Consider the following 18602-nt stretch of genomic DNA (forward strand, 5'->3'; position numbering starts at 1 on the left):
ACACGAAAAAAGCTCAACGAAAACAGGGTGACCCAGAAAGCTCTTGGTGAACGTGGTTCTGACACAGGAGGGAAATGTGCAGTGGGAATTGATGGGTGGAAGCAGCACCATAAGGACAAATGGTCGTACCAGGCTGTGAATAAACACAGAATCATAAAATCACAATGTCCTGGATTGGAAGGGACCCTCAGGGATCATTGATCCCAGCCCCTGTCCCTGCCCAGGCACCCCAACAGCCCCACCCTGAGCAGCCCCGGGAGCTCCTGCAGCTCTGGCAGCCTTGGCACCATTCCCTGGGCAGCCTGGGCAGTGCCCAGCAGCCTCGGGGGGCAGAACCTTGCCCTGAGCTCCATGCCAAGGCCTGGCACAGCTGCAGCCCTTGCTGGGCTCCTGTCCCTGTGCCAGAGCAGAGCTCAGCCCCTGCCCCTGTGCCTGCCCTGGGGAGGAGCTGCAGCCCCCGAGGAGCCTCCCCTCAGTCTCCTGGGCTGCAGCTGAACGAGCCAAGTGCCCTCAGCTGCACAGTCTGGGTTATAGACGGCGATCGAGATTGGATGGATGGATGGATGGATGGATGGATGGATGGATGGATGGATGGATGGATGGATGGATGGATGGATGGATGGATGGATGGATGGATGGATGGATGGATGGATGGATGGATGGATGGATGGATGGATGGATGGATGGATGTGTGGCAGATGCCACACACAGAACAGCAGGGAGGCTCCAGAAGCCGCCTTATCTCGGGCGCACTCTCCCGGCTACAGCCGTGAGCGGCAGCGCCCCGCACACGCTCGCAGAGGGCAGTGCCGGCTCCGTAGCCGCTGAGACCCCAGGCTCCGGCGGCTCTGAGCGCTGCTTAGCCCCGGAGAACAGCGCCGTCACCCCCGGCGGTGCCGCTCGGCCGCTACCGGACACCCCGGCCCGCTGCCCCGGCACGGCTCTGAAATGGCGGCCGGCGGAGGGGGCGGGGTCTGTTACGGCCCCGCCCACGCCCGCCCCTTTCCCCCGAGCCCTCAGGAATGAAATGGCGGCACCGGCTGGTCCCGCCGTGGAATTTTTTGGGCTCTTTTCGTCTCGCCCCTCATCGGCTGCTGACCCCAGGACACAGGGATACTGCGGGCGCTGGAGCGGCCTGGGCAGCTGCCATTGCCCTCATCTCCCGCCCTTATTCAGTATGAGACAGCTCGGGATATTCGGCCTGGAGAAGAGCGGCGGATGGACCTCAGAGTCCCTTCCAGTGCCTAAGGGGACTCCAGGACAGCTAGAGAAGTCTTTTGGACAAGTGTCTGGTGTTCCAGGACAAGAGAGAATGGCTTCCCACTGTCAGAGGGCAGAGCTGGATGGGATCTTGGGCAGGAATTTTCCCTGGCAGGGTAGGAGGCCCTGGCACAGGGTGCCCAGAGCAGCTGGGGCTGCCCCTGGATCCCTGGCAGTGCCCAGGTCAGGCTGGGCAGGGCTGGGAGCAGCCTGGGACAGTGGGAGGTGTCCCTGCCATGGCAGGGATGGGCTCTAAGGTCCCTTCCAGCCCAAACCATTCCCTCATTCTATGATTTCCCCTGGAAAGGTGCCCTGGCACCTTCCAGCCACCCCTCCTTGGTTCCTCTGTGTCTGGATTTCTTTCCCTTCTTCAGGGTTTCACATGTTGTTCTCTGATTCCTCACCTTTATGAGATCACCTTCACTGTCCTGTGTCTTCCTCTCCACAGGCTTTCAGCCCCTGTTCTCCATTATTCTCTGGTTCACCACACCTCTCTCAACACATGCCCCAGCTCTGTTCCCAGGCTTTGCTTATCGACCCTTTCTGATTCTTCATCTTTGGGTTTGTGATTCTGTCACCCAGACTTGAGGGCTCCTGTATTGCTCCACTGACAGCATCCTTCTAGATAACTTTTCTTTCTGTGGTGTTTCCTTGTGCTCTCCTTGGTCTTCCTAGTGTCCTGTTCCTTGATGCTTTTGTCTTTGTTCCAGATGTCATTTCCTCCCCTGAGGAGGAGTAATACCCTCTGTCTGGAGCAGTTTGCCCTCTTTGGAATTCCCTTCTGGCCATTTGCAGAAGGATGGACTCACCCTTGCTGCTTCACTCCCATGGGAGTCACCTTCCCTGAGGTTACCTGTGACTGCTGTTCTTGTTCTGCCTCTGCTGTCATTTCACTTGTGAGGTGAATTATGTCACCTGGAGCATCATTTGTCTCTGGTTTGTCTCTAGTTGTGCTGCAGAAAGATCACCCCCATTTACATTCCCAGTGACTTGTAGAACATTTTTCTGGATTTCCTGAGGTTACTGAAGAGAACGCCAGGCATGGCTGTGTGAGCCCTGAAGCAGCACTGCCACCAGCAGCACAATGGCTGAGGAATGTGTTGGTTCAGGCTTCTCTGCACTGAGCTGCTCTAATTAAATGAGCCACACAATAATTTACAGATAGATGTGGAAAAGTTTTAATTCAATTTAAATGTGCAGTTATTATAAGTTGTTATTGAAGCTGATTTTTCCCTCACTCTTTCTTTGGTTTCTCTTTTCCTTTATGTATTAATGACCTCTGTAAATATTCCCCCCCCCCCCCAGATGTTTGTTGTGCAGCAGCCACCATCTCTTAGCCTAGATTCTGAAATAATCTCCTTTAAAATTTATCAGTAGGTAAAAGATTTAACAGGAAAACAACAAAATGTGAGGAAGCAAGCCAGAAGCTTTCCTGGTTGCCAGGAGTCATCTTTATTTCAAGCTCATAATTTATGAAGCTTGTGTTGTGTGTGGTTTTATTCTGGTTGTGAATGAATTTGTAGCAGAATTGTATCTGTCCAGTGAGCTGTTGGTGTGAAAACGCTTTGTCAGACTGTCAGTTAGACAATATTAATTACATTTATAATCATTTTCCAGTCCCCATTTTCTAGGAAGATATTAAGCAGTAGTAAAATGCACAGTAAACACACTGATTAATTTACTTTTTTTTGTTTCTCCAACAGTTTAGGGAAAGCACCTGGTTTTTTTTATACTTTTGAATGTTTGACAAAACCTACGACTCACTATAGCACTATGTGTGGTAGTATGAACTAGCAATGGGAAGTTTTGAAGAGCCTGATGTGTATTTTAATAATGTTATTGGAGAGTGGTTTATTAGTCTTGAGATCAAGCATTCCAAGCACAAACCCAGAGAATGGATCAGGAGCAGCTCTGAGGGAAGGACTTGGGCTGTTGGTGGGTGAGGGGCTCAGGCTGCCCCAGAAACCCCCCCTGTGCTGGGCTGAGCCCCAGCGTGGGCAGCAGGGCAGGGGGGGATTCTGCCCCTCTGCCCCTGGGCTCAGGTGAGACCCTGTGGGATCTCAGCACCTCAGGATGGAGGTGCAGAGTGGCCGAGACCACCCTTGGGGGGCTCGGGAGTCCTGGAATGTTGCCAGAAGTGTCTGGTGGCTGGACTTTGATCCTACACAGGAGACGACACCTGTATGAGGATGGGAGGATCTCACTGGGTGAATGGTGAAGGGATGGGTTAATTAGAGTGTGAAACACAGGGTTTAGGATTTCTGTACAGGGGGGTCTAAAGAAGTAAGATGGAGGAATTGGGGCGTGTCCTGTTCTTCTTCTTCTTCTTCTTGGCCTCCATCTTCTGTGGTGATGTTGGCACTTTGGGATTGGTTATTACTAAAGGTGCACTGGTTAATAAGGGTAAAAGGTATTGGGGAAAAATGATAAATATTGTATACGTAATTTTGAGTATAAAGATAAGTGACCGCCCTGGGGGCGCTCAGTGTGCTCAAGGCTGGCTGCTGTGCAGACTCTGTCGGGCCGAGAGAAAATCTTTGAGATAAACAATTAATAAACACCGAGACCGAGAAAAGATCTGAAGTCTCTTCTCGTCCTTTGAAGCGTGGGCTGTCCAAGGCCACCCTGGGCCTTTCCAGGTCACCCAAACAGCCGAGAAACCGACAAGACCCCACCTGCAGAGCTGCCCCAGCCCCAGCAGGAGGACGTGGGGCTGCTCAGTGTGTGGCTGTGCTGTGTCCCGTGTGTGTGGCTGTCCGGTGCTGCTGCTGATTGCTGGGATGTTTTGCTCCTGTTTCCAGCAGTATGGTTTGTGTTTACATGCTGAACACTTTTCTGAATAGCTGGAGTGTCTTAAGGATGTCTGCTCACACGACCCACATTAGCTGTGGCCCTCAAAGGGGTTAAATTCAGAAATTCCAGTCATCCAGTCAGGAGCTTGCTAGGTGTTAGAGCAGTCTGCAGGTGGGGTCTGAGCTGAGCCCAGGGGCAGAGGGGCAGAATCCCCCCCTGCCCTGCTGCCCACGCTGGGGCTCAGCCCAGCACAGGGGGGGTTTCTGGGGCAGCCTGAGCCCCTCACCCACCAACAGCCCAAGTCCTTCCCTCAGAGCTGCTCCTGATCCATTCTCTGGGTTTGTGCTTGGAATGCTTGATCTCAAGACTAATAAACCACTCTCCAATAACATTATTAAAATACACATCAGGCTCTTCAAAACTCCCCACTGCTAGTTCATAACACCACACATAGTGCCATAGTGAGTCGTAGGTTTTGTCAAACATTCAAAAGTACAAAAAAAACCCAGTGCTTTCCCTAAGCTGTTGGAGAAACAAAAAAAAAGTAAATTAATCAGTGTGTTTACTGTGCATTTTACTACTGCTTAATATCTTCCTGGAAAATAGGGACTGGCCCAGCAGGGAGCTGGACTGGCCAGAGCTGTGCCCTGGCTTCAGGGATGAAGCACTGAGCTCTCTGCAGGCTGGACCCCACCACAGTGGCTGTCAGAGTCCAGCAGGGAGGGTGAGCATGACCATGCCTGAGCATCAGTCAGATCTGACCAGGCTCTGGTGGAGCCCTGCCAGGCTGTCAGCGGGGTCAGCCCTCCTTGGAGCAGCAGGTCTGCAGCTGAGACTCTTCCTGTGGGTTGGGATGCCCAAGGGAACTCCTGGAGGCTGAGAGCCCTTGCCTCAGTGTGTGAGGGATTCTGTCTCTGAAATAAGTGTTCTAAAATATTCAGAGTTCTCAAGTCAGTTGGGCAGCACCAGCTCTGTTTAACATCATGAATTTGTATTCAAAGGCTGGCTAAGCCTTAATTTATTTATCTGCTTTAAATGGCTTACAAAATAAATATAATTTGAATATATTATTTCATAGCATTGTAGAGTCATAGAAACTCCTGAGTTCTTCCTGAGGAAGGGAGCAAATGGATCATCAACTCCTGGCCCTGCACAGGACACCTCAATAATCCCCCCCCTGGGGATTGATGCCCAAATACTCCTGGAGCTCTGGCAGCCTAGGGCCTGTTACCATTCCCTGGGGAGCCTGTTCAGTGCCTGACTACCCACTGGGGGAAGAGCCTTTCCCTAATATCCAGTCTGAACCTCCTCTGGCAAAGTTTTCTAAGATTCCATGACAGAAACCAAGCACAGTCTCTCAAAAATCCCTCACAAGAACAGCCTGGAGATGCTGCAAAGCACTGGAGCTTCTGGGGAAAATTCATCCCCAGTTGAAGGTGAGGCATATCAGCCACCATGGTCATGTGTGCCACTCAGCTGTGGCTCAGACTGATTCCAAATGGCCCCAGGTTCCTCCAGCATGGCCTTCAGATGGTGTCACATCCCAGTGCTGGTGCTGACAGGCCCTTCCCATCCTTTCTCTGCAGCTTGCTCAGCTGGCTGTGATGTGGGTAACTGTCACCTGTCCTATATGACAATTACATGATAATTAATTGTCCTGTACTGTTGGTCTGCTGTGTCCCAAGGTGAGCTCTGGTTCCAGTCAGGGTTCAGCAGTGGATGTGTGTGTTGCTGCTGCTGCCTGGAGGATTGCTGTGGGAAAAGGTGCAATGGAGTTTGAACCAGGTGAGCACAGGGCTGCTGAACAAAGTCAGACTTTCCTGTGACATCACAATGCCTCAGGATCTGCCTGAGAGCAATAAAGAATAACATTTCCCTACTTTATAGGTTAAGCTCATGCATTTGATGTTTGTATCTTTGCTACTTACCTAACTATTAGATAAAACTCTAAAACAGCTTTTAATAGCAGTACTGTGTAAAAGGTGGGGAAAAAAAGCCAATGTGACTAAATAATTTCTCTTTATAAATGTGACAAGATCTTCACCTCTGTATTGCTTTTTTTTTAAGGTGTTACCCTGCTCATTAGAGGTTACCTGGACTTCACGGTTTGGTTTATTTGAAGAGCTAAATTTGATAATAAACTGAAGCCAAGGCTACGATGTAGACCCAGATTTCTTTTCAAATGACAGAATCCTGTATCTGGGGAGGATGAAAAGCTGTCAGTGTTTAAAGACTTACAGCACAGTGTTTTTGAGTTCATGGATTTTTGGGTGTACAAATTCTTCTGTTTTGAAGTCTCTTTTACAAGGCGTGATGATTCTTGTTTCTGTCTTCAAGGTTCTTCTCTTTAATGGAAACTAATGCTTGCAACTATTACAGTAATACTAGTATCAAATTTTAAAGTGTTTTGTTTTAAATGTAACTTTTTGCTAGTGACCAAATGTCAATAATTTCTGAATCTGGAAGAAGTAACTTTTGCCATAAGTTCACCTTTGCAGTTAAATAACTAAGCATGAAACAAATGGCTCTAAAAAATATTTGTAAAATCTTTGCAAATGTTAACTTTTTAAAAATAAAAGCCCTATTGTTTGAATGTTTATGTGAACCATGGCTTCAGAATAGAATATGCATGAGAGATGGAGGCACAGCAAGAGGAAGAATGCTCTGATAGTTTTCTGTCTTCCTCGGTAAGGAGAGGGCATGTGATATGATAAAGGCTTTTAGAGCAGGTTCTTAAATCAGTTTTCCTCATGCAATTTAACAGCATCATTTTAGGGACCTTGTTTTGTTGTCTATTACAACGAATGGACCTTAATGCTTTTCCTTCCTTCAGTTTTGGGTTTCTACATGAGCTTCCCCACTGCCATGCCCCAGCTGATCTGCATGGTATGGCTTTAATTTAAATCTAGCAGCAAACTAGAGTGCTGAATGCAGAAGTAGGGTTCTGAGTTAATGACTTAGGGACACATGAAAATATCATTTATTCACTTCCTAAATCACCTCTGCCATAAAATTTCCAAGGTAGCAACAGCAGGGTTATATTTTCTTTCAGCATAGCTGTGGGAACTCCTGGGGTCTGAGCTGATGCCAGTTTGTCCACATAGACAAAGGAGTAGCTTTTTTCTGCAATTGCAGTGGGATGATTTTATGATGATACTTTATTCCCTAATCATCTGCTTTGTGCCCCAAAAGGGCTGCTGTAGCTCTGAGACAGAGCCAGGAGGGGCACAGGTCCATTCAAACCTCTCTGCCCGGGTGCTTGGGCTGCAGCATGACCAGGACACCTCATTGTTCCTTTTGTTGGATTCTTTTTTTGCCCGCTCAAAACCAGAGGGGTATTTCCCCGTTCCCCTAGTCTGGAGGCTGTACCAGGAATCCTCTTGGCAGCTGTGAGACACAACTGCTCACTTTGAAAAGTTAAAGAGGTTTGTTAAACCTTGACAAAAATACAGCAAAGGACTACATAAGGAAAAAGCTGCAGTGCTGGGAACTGCCCCTCGTGCACACCAGTTCATCTTCAAGGTGGATGCTCAGTCTTTTATACCCCTGGGGATTGCATCAGCCAGCCCTGGCCCTTCCCAAAGTCTGTCAGCCTGCTCTTCTTTGCCATTTATCAGTGCAGACTGCTTTGTAACTGGATTGGAGCTCAGGTGTTGCCATGCTGCACCCCCTAAACACCCCCAAGCTTTTCCATTCCCAGCTGCCCCATGCAAGGGACACCTGTGCACACCTTCTTTTTTACCTGTCCTAGACATCCCAGGCTGTCTGATGGTCACAACACAGGGGGAAAGGGAACTGTGGGAGAACAGAGGACATCTAAACTCCAATAACATAACTATACACCACTAAAGCTTTTCTTATATTCACACAGTAGTTATCTTTTAATTGTGAGAACCAATCATCTTATTATCCATCTATAACAGCAGCTTTTGTTTGTTTGTTTGTTCGTTTGTTTGTTTTCCTTGAACTGTTTTGATTTTGGGGTTTTTTCAGCCTGTCCAGGGAGCTGGGCTGCCCCAAACCGATCTCAGAGAAGCTGAACCAACACAAGAGAGGATCCTAAAAACCACGAGTGAATTTTGCTGTGAGGAAGAGTCCAGTGCCAGAAAGGTTCCCGTCTATTCCTCCCAAGTGGCTGCGTTGGCTCCTCTTCCTCCCATTCCCTCAGACAAAGGGGACAGCCCTGCTGGGGGATGGGGTTAAGGGTTGAAACTCCCACATCTGGTGTTTGTACAATCCTTTTCTGTGCCTTGCAGACACCTCTTGGGGTTTTTTCTTCGTTAATAAACAGTTTGGGGTTTTTTCACTTTCACCCACTGGTTTCCATTTCTCATTAGCAAAAAGGATTACTGGAGCCCTTCTCTTTAGAGGAAATACTCATTTCAGAGCTTTTTCTCCTCAATTTGTCTCCAAACTGAGACAATGACTGAAATAATACCTACAAAAATCCAGCGTTTACTTGTTATTTTGTAGCATACTAAGATTACAGAGGTGGGCTGGTCATGCTGGGCAAGAAGTATTTTTGCTATTTAAAATCCTTAATTGCAAGGAATTCAAGAGCTATTTATTTATTTGCTTGGAATTTTCTGTCTGATTTGTGTGACTTTATCTCAGCTCCATGTCTAATCAGTTGTGGCCTCAGTGTTATATCATGGATTCACCTGCATTATTCAGTCTGTCTTTACAAACTGCCTGGATGCAGGGTGATGCTAAACTGGTATATTGCTACATTCCCTGCCTGGAAGCTGGGTCTGTTAAATACAACTTTTTTGATTTGTTGGCTTTTTAAGGTTTTTTTAAGCACTCAGCCATGTACAGTTTAATTCATCTGTGGAGTGAGCTCTACCAGAGAGCAACCTCCCCTGTCAGCAGCTGTGGCTGCTGGCCCAGGTGAGCTGTCCCTTCTGGCCCTGTCCAGTCCAGGTCACTGGGCTGGCTGTGGGCCTGCCTGGCAGCAGAGGAAATTCTTCCCCAGCCTGTCCTAACAGCAAACATTCAGGAAGGGATCATGGATTAAAACCTGGGGCAGTTTTAGCAGTACTGATGGTATTTGCTTATCACAGAATCATTAGCCCTGTGAAATACCTTCAGAACCATGAAGTCTAACCTTCAAGCTAATCCCCCCATGCCCACTAAACCATATCCCCAAGGGCCATGGCAACTCATTTTCTGAACACTTCCAGAGTTGGTGTCTCCACCACTGCCCTGGGCAGCCTGTTCTAACCCTTCACCACTCTTCCAGGGAAGAAATTCTTCCTGGTGTCCAGCCTAACCCTTCCCTGGCACAGCTTGAGGCTGTTTGCTCTTGTGCTATCATTTGTCCCTGGGAGCAGATCCTGACCCCCACCCAGCTGTCCCCTCCTGTCAGGGAGTGTGCAGAGCCACAAGGGCCCCCCTGAGCCTCCTTTGCTCCAGGCTGAGCCTCCCCAGCTCCCTCAGCTGCTCCAGACCCTTCTCCAGCTCCATTCTCATGTCTGGACATGCTCCAGCCCCTCAGTGTTTCTTGTATGCCAATTACACAGTCAAGGCACTAAAGATTAAGATCTTCTATTATTTGTGTGGCAAATGTTTAATTGAAAAGACTTAGTTGTCACTAACTTCAATGTTCTCCATGCCTTTACAGTTCATCCCGGCATTCCAGTGATGGGATAGTAAAAATAAAACCCCATTTTGGAACTTCCTTTGCTACACCACAGTTCAATGCAGTTTGAATTTTACTGCTGCATATTTCTCCTTGTGTAACTCTGGAAATAATAGTGCATCAGGATTAATAAATTTCAGGTTTTAGTTTAGGTTATTCCAAGTAATTCCCTGGGACTCCTGCCAGGAATGCCTCACCAGCGGCACAATGCCCCTGCCCATGGACATCATGGTTGTGTTTCTGAGCTTTCATCAACTACATTTTTTTCCTGGATTAGTGTCAGGATTTTTGATGATTTTAGGAGAAATTGGTTCTTGTCACCTGCCTGATAGAGCATATAAAACAGACCTGTCCAATGTAAGTACTCAGGCAGCTTCAAGAAGGAAGGGATGTGGCTTGTGGGCAGTAAGGGCTCTGGGTGAATTAAATTAGAAATTTCCTGGTATGGCACAGTGTCAAGTTATGAAGATTTTGCAGGGTTTTATTGCTTGTAGTAGAGGTGTCACTTTTGGAATGTCTTGAACGAACCTTGTGATTATCCACAGAAATGATTGCCATGTCCCACAGGGCTCCTTCCCTCTGGCCACCAGAACTTTTACTGCTGCCATGTTTGCTCCTCAGCTCTGCACATATTTAGTTTAGAGATGTTAGGTTTAATTTGCAGGACTGTTCCTCAAAGGGAGCCTTTTTGGAGCTGTAAGATGAGTGTGTACAACACAGAAATCCAGACTAAACTGCTGTAATCTTTGCAGTTCTGTTTTTGTGGAGGTTTATTGGAATTGTTTTATTGTTCCTTGCTGCCACCAGAGAGCAAAGTGCAGTGGGTATCAGCATTTCTGAGGGACTTTTGTCTCAGCAGAATATTTTGTTCTCATACTTTGAAGATAATGAAGTGAGTCATTGTCTTTACATCTCATGTGATTTATTACAGACATACATTGCTAATGCTTTCCAAGGGAAAAAACAGACCTTTTGTTCAGACTTGTGGCTTTGAACTAGTGGGCTGGTTGGGAGTTTGCTTAACTAGGGAGTTGCTTTGATTTGCTCTTTTAATCAATGTACTGAGAGCACTTCAGCAGACAATGGAGCTCATAGAAAGTTTTTGATCAGTTCATAGGAATATCTCTGCTTTGGCATCAAGGATGAATAAATTCATCAGCAGCTTTTAGTCTATAAGGATACATCAATGTTTTGTTCTCTTTCTGAAAGCATGAGGCTTGCCTGCTCTGGGTACAGGTCGGGAGCTCTGATAAAAGAGTAGATTTTTTCTTCAAGATTTGACATCTTGAAGAAAAAAATGTCAGTTTGTGAAGCTTTGGGAGAGTAGAATACTGCCTAGACTGACCATCAGTACACATGACGCTGTAACATCTCCAACCCACTCTGCCATTAGCATTTCCTAGAATCACAGAATTGTTTAGGTTAAAAACCACTTTTAAGATCATCAAATCTGTGTCCCTAAGTACCACATTCACGTGTTTTTCAGACATTTCCAGGGATGGTGACTCCACCAATGCATTGGGCAGCTTGTGTCAGGGCTTGACAACCCTTTCCAGGCAGAATTTCCCCCTAATATCCAACATGAACCTCCCCTGGAACAAGCTGAAGCTGTTTCTCTCCTCCTGTCCCTTGTTCCCTGGCAGCACAGCCTGACCCCCACCTGGCTGCACCCTCCTGTCAGGGATTGTGGAGAGCCACAAGGTCCTCCCTGAGCCTCCTTTTCCCCAGGCTAATTTCTCCAGGCTAATTTGACATATCTACTAATGACCTACTTCATCTTTTGCCATGAAGATTACAAAGCGGAGTTATAGCAAGAAATAAAATAAAAGGAAAATACAGGTTAGATATTTGTCTTAAGCCAAAGGATTTACTTCTAAGGGCAAGTACTAAATTACTGCCAAGTGTAAGATGGGATGTTTGGAGGAGGAAGGAGTCCTGTGAGCTGTCAAGGAGCTCCAGCCAAAGGCAGAGATACTTGTGCTATAACAGAAGATGCTCATAACCTTTGTTGGATGCTCCATGGTCACAGGAGCAGTTCTGCAGAGGACAGGGGAATAATGGGACCATTATCCAGCCCCCATAATAAACACTTCCCTCCTTGCCCACTGCAGCAATTCTTTCCCTGGTCCATGTTTAATGCCACTAATAGCAAGTCTGTAGACCTGATGTGCCACCTTTTGCTATTCTTGCTCCAATTCAAGTTTGTCAGTAAGGGTTTTAAGCTAGGAAAAGGTGTTTGAAATGCTGTGTCTGTGCCTGTAGTGTAGAGAAGGGTAAGAACCATGGGGCCACCAGATTACTTCTTGGAATAAACTGTGTGGTTCATCCAGGGGGAAATCCCTTCTAGGACTGAAGACTTCAATTCCCATAGTTTTCATGGACCACTAGGAAAACAAAATTGCACATATTTTGTTCTCAGAATACATGTATCACTTACAGCTCTGTAATAGTATGATATTGATTGAGTCTTAATTTCTTGGCTGTAAGAGCTGCTGGGATCCAGCACACAATTGCCTCTATGCATTAATGTCTGTTAGAACAACAGTGAAATTTGGAATTAATTGGTTGGACATTAAGATATTTGGGTTGTATCTGGTGGGTTTTATGTTGAATTCTCCCTCTTGTGTGAGGAGTTATTTCGGCCAGATTATAGGAAGTAATGCTGGTGACATGGTGTGGCATGTGTCACACAGAGTGTTTTAAACTTCACAGTGAGGTCTGGGTCAGTACATTCATTATCTGAGAAATGGATGAGCAGGGAGGTGACATAATCCACAGTTCTGTAGGGCAGATGTGAGGAGTTACAGGAAGCCATGATACATGAGTGAATAGTTAATATACAGAAGTAAAGCCTGGGGGAAACTCTCCTGGCTTTTCCACAAGATGAGAAACTATGCTGGCCATCAAAATATTGGAGTTTATGATGTTGCAGAGCATTAGCTTATAAAATGTCAGACATTAAGAACAAAAATAGAGGACAGAGAACATTATGCTACTATTTCACTTAATTATAGTGATTCACCTGCACTCAGGATACAGATGGCACGCAGTTCTGTTCCTCTTGTCTTTAAGACATTGCTTCACAGAAGGTGTTGTCAGGCCCTGGCACAGGCTGTCCAGGGCAGAGGTGGAGTCTCCACCCCTGGAAATGGTCAAAAACTTTTTGGATGTGGCACCTGAGGACATGGGTTAGTGGTTAGCATGGTGCTGGTGCTGGGTAGATGGTTGGACTGAATGGTCTTAGGTGTCTTTTCCAACCTTAACAATTCTGTGATTCTTGGAGAAGAGATGTAGGAAGTGGGGAGGGCCTGGGCCTGGTGACAGTAACAAAAACATTTTTGGTAATCAAAAGCAGAGCAGAGCTGCCATTGCAAGAATGGCTGAGCAGGCTGGAACTCTTCAACCTGGAGAGATGATTTAAACCAAATACTGGATCTGAAGCGGCACAAAGCCACTGAATAGGAACTGATTGTTTGCTGTCTTTTGCTGTGCTGCACGAGCTTGGGCTGCCAGTGAGGCTGTGAGGAGATGGCTTCCACGCAGATGGAGGGGGCGAGGATCTGGGAATAGGCACTGTATCTGTAGGATGCTCGAGGATGTTGCGCCTACAGAAAGCTAAACGGGAGAAAAGCAGGCTGAGCAAGGGCTCAGAGATGTTCTGAGCTTTACCAAAGGACAAATTATGACAGGCTTGGGTTATTCTGGGGGCTGACAGTTGAAGCTGAGGGACTTGCGAGGGAGGATTCTGTGCTGCCTCTTTCCTCAGCATTTGCTCGCAGGCAGCATTGGAGACAGGATATCCTGCTGGCCAGCCCTGAACGTGCCTTGGTTTGAAGGACAGGTGTCTGCCAAGGACACACACGAGCAGCTGCCGCCAGCGGCCAGAGACGCTCCCTCCTGAGGGGGAGGGCTCGGGATCCCCTTCCCAGCGAGGTCGGGTGTTGGAAAGGTCCCCGTTCAACAGCTGCTCTTGCGAGCAGCCGCTCACCCACAAGGAGAAAGCCGGGCAGGACAGAACTCCGCGGTGGCAGGGAATTCTCCCCACAGCCACAGCCCGAGAGCGGGCAGGAACTGAGCCCAGCCCCTCAGGCCCAGCCACAATCCCGCCGTGTCTCTGCCCTTCCAAGAGAAACCCCCCAGCTGAGGGGTGGCAGCAAAATGCATCTCTGCCCCTCCTCCTCCTCCCAGCACATTTTTTGTCTCTGAAGTATCGCCACTAACCATCAGGCAACAAATGGGAGAAAATTCCCTGACAGAAAGAAAAAGGAAAATTCCTAACCTCCAACAATGTGCTTATTGCCAAGCAGTATTTCTGTGTCAGACTTCACACAGTCGCTTTATCAGCACCGCATGATTTTCTCCTCCGTGTGGGCGTTGCTGCGGTTCCCGGGCTCCCGGGCCGGCCTTGACTCCCTCTGGAGGCCGCGGAACGCAGCGGCCCCGGCCCGGCCGCTCAGGGCCCTGCGGCTCCCGGGGCTGTGCGGACACACCGATGGCACTGGTGACACTGATGTTTTCAGGCTGGTGGCCAGCACACACTCAGGGTGCCAGGGTTTGCTTTGCCTTGGCACTGCCGCCTGTGTGAAACCTCTCGCTCCATGAGAGCGATCAGGGTACTTGAGCCATAGAACCACAGCATTGCCTGAGCTGGGAGGGACCCTCAGGGATGATCAATGCAGCCCCTGTCCCTGCCCAGGCACCCAAACAACCCCATCCTGAGCAGCCCTGGGAGCTCCTGCAGCTCTGGCAGCCTTGGCACCATTCCCTGGGCAGCCTGGGCAGTGCCCAGCAGCCTCGGGGGGCAGAACCTTGCCCTGAGCTCCATGCCAAGGCCTGGCACAGCTGCAGCCCTTGCTGGGCTCCTGTCCCTGTGCCAGAGCAGAGCTCAGCCCCTGCCCCTGTGGCTGCCCTGGGGAGGAGCTGCAGCCCCCGAGGAGCCTCCCCTCAGTCTCCTGGGCTGCAGCTGAACGAGCCAAGTGCCCTCAGCTGCTCCTCAGCCCTTCCCCAGCCCCGTGTGCCTCCTCTGGGCACTCTCCAACAGCTTTGGGTCCTTCTGATCTCGTGGTGCCCAAAGAGCCCCCAGCACTGGAGGTGAGGCTGCCCCAGGGCAGAGCAGAGTGGGACAATCCCCATCCCTGACTGAAGTGACTGAAGGAATTGCTGTGTGTGGGATTGATCCCAGACCTCCGTTTTTCAGGGATGAGCTTTTTTCGGTAATACAATATCTCTAGGCTTTGCCAGAGTTAATGACTTATAATGAGTTCATGAATCAGCTTTGACTCTCTAATAAATGTCAGAAGTTCTTCTAGACTTCAGCACCTCACCTGCATCCTTTGAATGGTGAGATGATGCGTTTCTTTTTTATCAGTGTTCCTGACCTTGTTATTTCTAGAGAGTCAAAATTAACAAATCTTACTTCCACACCCCTTCCCCCCCCAACTGCAAAATTATCTTTTTTGAATTGGTACCTGTCATGCTGGCAAGAACATTGGATTGTGTAAGTTTTAATGAGGTGGTATATCTTGCTTTAGAAGTTTGCAACATAATCTAATTTTGGGTTGATTCAAGCTGGAAATCATTTGGAAATGGAATGGACCTTTTATAGGAATGAATTAAAACTACCTTCTTGCTCAGAGTTGCTGTCAGTAATTCTTCCTGTTTCCCTGCTTCCCTGGAGTGAGCACAATTATCCTGTTCCTGCTCCCCACAAAGATGCCCTTTGGTGTTTTTCTAGAAACAATTATGCTCTATTTGAGGCAGAATAAGAAATTGAATTTATGAATTGTCTACTCTCTGCCATGGCAATCAAATAAAAACAACTATTTCTACTACAGTTGGCTTAATTCCTCTTTTTTCTGTTTTTCTGTTGGAATTCTATATACAGGATAATTAGTTATGAACAACAAACATTTGTGAGCAATAGTGAATAGCAAGCAGGACCACTGCTGCTGGAATCCAGCATCCATGGCTTCTGTATGTCTGTGTTTTATCTGAAAGTTCTTGCAGTACAGGTAGCTGGTTCTCAATATAGACACTTCAAACAACTTCCTTCAGTCGCGGAAGGGGCTGCGCTTCCTGCCCAGAGGCTCTTTCTGGAGAAGCCTCTCTCTATGTAAAGAGAAAAATCATTTATTCAGTGTGAAATTACCACCTTCTTGCCCAAACCTCTCCTCCTTGTCAGAAATTTAGTTCTCATTAATATGTTGTGTTTAATGCATGTTCTGCAGTAAATCTGCTGGATGGATTTGGAGCCACCTGGTCTAGTGGAAGGTGAGCCAGCCCATGGGGAACTGGATGGAGTTTATGGTCCCTTCCAACCCAAACCATCCCAATGGTTCTATGATTCTGTGATAATCATGTCTCCAAACAGGATTCGAAGTACCTTGAGTGCATAAGCAATATCTTTCCATTTCTATTTATTGAGAGAATATGATGAGATGAACTGTGAACTATAAGTATTCTTCCTTAATTTCTTGAAATTATGCTAGAACAGGTGATATTTCTGCAGCACTGAATTTGAGAAATGAAACTGTTACAGAATTAGCATTTCTCCTTTTTAAGGTGTGATGAATTTTATCGGACTCCATCACTGATTTCTTTTTTATGTGGAGTGAGCAGGGAAGGGAAGGTTTCAACAGGTACAGTCTTTGAGGGACTCTAAAAATACCTTCCTCAGCGTGTATATATTGAAAAAACAGGAGATAGTGAGCAGTATATTTGTAACTAAAATTGCTGTATTTGTCCTGTTGAGAAAACAAGAAGTGCTAAAAACTGGCTCATATTTCTCTTTTCCTCTGAGATTTATTTTTAGTAATGAGAAAAACTTGCTTCTCCAGATAAAATGCAAATATTTCTATGATAAGTGTAGTTTTGTGGAATAATTATGTGCTGGTTTTGAACTTAAAATTAGATGGCTTTTCTCTTTTTCCACCTGAATCCTTACAATTTTCTTAAATAACCTCCTTATGTTTTAAGAAGCAAAGTATATTGGTGTGCTAAACATCTCTCACTTAGTAAGGTCAGTGCATCCAACCAAGCACATGTGCCAGCAATGCTGTCACCTGGATCTGAACCAGCTGCCCCAGGTGTGCTCTGCAGGGCAGCAAAGAGCTGATGACACAGGCAGGTTTCCACATGGGGAATCACAGATTCCTGGGATATCCTGAGTGGGAAAGGACCCCCTCAGTGCATGCCACATGCAAGTCTTGCAGCCAAGACTGCACTGGTTGTATAAAATGAATGGGTTCTGGGTGAATTCTTGCAGTAGTGATGTCAGATGAGGTTTACAAAATTCACAGAAAGTTCACAGCAACTTGACACCCTGAGAACAGAGTGCAGGGCAATGGAGCCCCTAGGAACAGAACACCAGAAATCCCTATTTTGTTGACAATTGTTCAAACAGATTCGTGCAGAAACTGTAATCAAGTCTAAGGTTAAATATTAACTTGGTGGTAGCTGATAGGATAAAAATACAGTTACCTTAGATTATTATAATGCTAAAAAACAGCCCCTCGGGGAAATTTGTCTGTGTGAATGAAGGTGTAATGAGCTGGATTAAGACATCAGATGTACATTAAGAATTACATGATGGAAGTGTGAGTGTACAATCACCCGTTTCTGTGTCATTTTTCTGTGTTACCTTTTTGTATACAAGCCTGTGCTTGTTTCCCAGGTGTGCCAGCATTGAGGGCCCTGGCACCTTGTTCTGCAGGATGGAGATAAAACCCAGTACCCTGACACAGCGTGTGGGCTGGCTCTTGCACATGGGGTGACAGAACCCAGCTTTAGGGACACCAGCAGTGTGAGGCAGTGAAGGAGAAACTCATCAAACCGCCTGTGCTTGTGAGCTTTTTATACATTGCAGGTTTTAATGTGACTCCAAAGGGTGGCGTTTAAGAAAATTTTCAATTTCTATTCAGAGGACACAATGTTTAATAGAAAAACAGTACTTTCATTGAAAGGGAAATGAATCTGTTGCCCTGCCATACCAGGGGCATTTAGAATGACAAAAGTGCAACAAGCAAGGCGTTGTTGAGCAGGCAGGAAGCCGGGGAAACACGAGCCCTGCAGGATGCAAAGCACGTCAATGTGGGCTCTGTGGTGGGCTCGGTGCTGCAGGAGCAGGTGCGAGCGGATCCGGGAGCCTCGGGAGGTGGGACACGAACCCCACAGAGCCTCTTCATGCTTCAGAAGGGTGTACATCAAGGGAAAGCTCTTTCAGAAACATTTCTGATAAAAGCTGTGATAGAAGTATATGCTTTAAGTCAGTTCACAGCAGTAAAGAAGCTCTTGGGACAACCTGGCGTGATCTGTGTTGTTTAGCTTTGCCAAAAGTTCCTAGCTTAAAGTTGTCATCTATGCTATGAAACAAAACCATTTCACAGAGGTTTTCTATCACATTTTCCTCAAAAGTTAGACTGGTGTCACAGTTAAAGGGAAATAAAGTTAACACTTCAGAAAAACCCGACAACTAAAGCAGACCACAATCAAACCTCAAGTGTCATTTCTTAAAATATTCTTGAAAATTATTTCACAATTGGTTTTGACTGTTCAAACTGATGTCTCTAAAAACCTTTTGCTCCAAGTGTTCATTCATCTTTGACATTGTACTTCATGTCTTCTCTGAGTTACGGCTTTGAAAATGTCTGAGCACAAGAATTGTCAAATTTTTCATGTGGTCTGAGAAGAAGGTCATGCTCATGATCACGGTGTGGTCTTTCAGAGTTGTCTTTACTGGAGTTTTTCCCAACGTCTGCTTCTGGAGTAGAGTACTTACAGCAGGGTGCCAGTACTTACTCCTCACTCTTAGAGAGGTTGTGACAGGTCCGTGGGACTAGCTGAGCACCTGAAGTCACTCAGCAGTTACTGTTCTTTGCTGAGGCTGGAAAAGTGGCATCAACAGAAGTTC

At 47.0% G+C, this 18602-nt stretch overlaps 1 long non-coding RNA gene across 1 annotated transcript; it reads left to right on the top strand.

Moving 5' to 3' along the window:
* Positions 1–1023: 1023 nt before the first annotated feature.
* On the top strand, positions 1024–6573 carry LOC134420542 (uncharacterized). Its single transcript, XR_010028384.1, has 3 exons — positions 1024–1376; positions 5739–5838; positions 6121–6573. It is a non-coding gene; the product is annotated as an uncharacterized LOC134420542 (long non-coding RNA).
* Positions 6574–18602: the final 12029 nt, after the last annotated feature.

Source organism: Melospiza melodia, chromosome 7, assembly GCF_035770615.1.
Source record: "Melospiza melodia melodia isolate bMelMel2 chromosome 7, bMelMel2.pri, whole genome shotgun sequence".
Taxonomy (NCBI): domain Eukaryota; kingdom Metazoa; phylum Chordata; class Aves; order Passeriformes; family Passerellidae; genus Melospiza; species Melospiza melodia.